This window comes from Scomber japonicus, chromosome 7 (assembly GCF_027409825.1).
Source record: "Scomber japonicus isolate fScoJap1 chromosome 7, fScoJap1.pri, whole genome shotgun sequence".
Lineage (NCBI taxonomy): Eukaryota > Metazoa > Chordata > Actinopteri > Scombriformes > Scombridae > Scomber > Scomber japonicus.
In genome coordinates, this window is record NC_070584.1 from 34,581,908 (window position 1) to 34,584,003 (window position 2,096).

At 39.5% G+C, this 2,096-nt stretch overlaps 1 protein-coding gene across 1 annotated transcript in view; it reads left to right on the top strand.

Annotated features, from left to right (window-relative positions):
- The window catches only part of tm2d1 (TM2 domain containing 1), a 5,386-nt gene extending 4,593 nt beyond the window's left edge, over positions 1-793 (top strand). The window contains exon 7 of the mRNA XM_053322721.1: positions 535-793. The gene's annotated coding sequence lies outside the window, so the exon portion shown is untranslated. The remainder of the gene's footprint in view (positions 1-534) is intronic.
- Positions 794-2,096: the final 1,303 nt, after the last annotated feature.

A 2,096-nucleotide genomic window follows, 5' to 3' on the forward strand; every position in this document is an offset into this window, starting at 1 on the left:
TCCCTTCCTTCTGTCCATCCTCCCTTCCTCCCTTCATTCCTTCCCTCCTTCCTTCCTTCTTTCCTCACTCCCTCCCTCCTACCTTATTTCCTCCCTCCTTCCTTCCCTCCCTCCTTCCTTCCTTCCTCCCTCCCTTCCACCCTCCTTTCCTTCCTTCCTTCCTTCCCTCCCTCCTTCCTTCTTTCCTCACTCCCTCCCTCCTACCTTTATACAGTGAATACTCTTATAGTTCATATGAGTTTAACTTTATAGTTCAAGGTCTCACACACACACACACACACACACACACACACACACACACACACACACACACACACACACACACACACACACACACTAGTTAAATATCAGAGTATAAAGTCAAACATCTGTCTGGTTTCTGTTTGAGGTTAAAGGGTCGTTTCACTCAAATTAAACATTTCTTTCTTCTTTTTTTCCTCCAGTGAAAAAGAATAAAAAGAATAAAGAGAATTTAAAGTTTCATTTTGTCTTTTTAAGTTTCATTAATTTATTTCTTTTGTTTCCTGTTTTCAGGTTTCATTGAGCTGCTGAACTTTCCTCTCATCCATCTTCCAACAACTTTACTGCAATATTAAATAAATGTGTAATATTTCACATTTCAGCAGTTTCACTTCATTTCTATTAAAGTCACATTTTCTTCTCATTTTATTTTGAAGGTGTGAAGATGAAATGTCAGATTAGTTTCATATCTGTTTTATTTAATGTTATTTTTTAATGTAATGAATATATATTGATGTTTCAATGCTGCTGCGTCTTTAAGTTATGATGGTTTTTTGTACATAATAAAGTTTCTTTTTGTGTTTATTCACATTTTACTGTCATTATTATTCTGCTGATGATGTAATGAGGTAATTTAACCCTTTTTAACAGCTGTAAAAACTCCCCAAATGGCTTTTATTCTGAAATTTGATAACTTATTTCCCCCTAAAATCACCCAAAAATGACAATATTTTAAATTGTAATACTTTTACTTTACTTACTTTCTTATAGGTGCTACCATTTTTCATCCATTGAGGCTTTTTGGGTTCAAATTTGACTGTTTTTTACATTTGACATCACGTCATTGCAGTCAGTCACATGATCAAACATTCAGTGAAGGAAGGAAGGAAGGGAGGAAAGAAGGGAAGGAAGGGAGGGAGGAAGGAAGAAAAAAGGGAGGAAGGAGGGAGGGAGGGATAAAGGAAAAGAGGAAGGGAGGAAAGAAGGACATGGCTTTTGCACAGCTTTGTTGTTGTTGTTGTCAAGGCAACATATCCTATAAGTTATATCACATAATATTATATGATAATATTAGTATTTAATATGTTATTAATGGATTTATACCAGGCGGGGAGCTCTGGTCCTCTGAAATGAGGCCAACCAGGAAGTAACTTAGAGCTGCATTCTATCTAAAGGCCACCAGGGGGCGACCGTCTCTATACAAGTCAATGGAGAAGCAACTTAGAGCTGCATTCTATCAAAAGGCCACCAGGGGGCGACCGTCTCTATACAAGTCAATGGAGAATTAACTTAGAGCTGCATTTTATCAAAAGGCCACCAGGGGGCGACCGTCTCTATACAAGTCAATGGAGAAGTAACTTAGAGCTGCATTCTATCAAAAGGCCACCAGGGGGCGACCGTCTCTATACAAGTCAATGGAGAATTCACCAACTTCTCACTTGATTTCTAACCTCAGTAAACGTTTTCAAAATGTGTTTATGGTCTCAATCGCTAGTTTAAAGCCTTCTTCAATGCAGTATGATGTTCATTTGGGACATTTTGGCCTCCCTGATTTTATATGTGACGATAAAGCAGGGTATGCATTAGGGCGTGGCTACGTCCTGATTGACAGGTTGATTGACCGATGTCCTCGAGATCCAGCCCTCGTAACCATAGCAACCTCCCCACTCCGCCCATGGCCCCGCCTCATGCCCATATAAGTAGAATCCGTGTTTTTATTTTTCCCAGCATGCACCTGAAATTTTCAAGATGGCGCTGCCTAGATTAGAAACTATTGGCTTCCGAGCAGCAGTCCACAAACCAATGGGTGACGCCACAGATGTTACGTCCATTTCTTTTATACAGTCTGTGGTTTA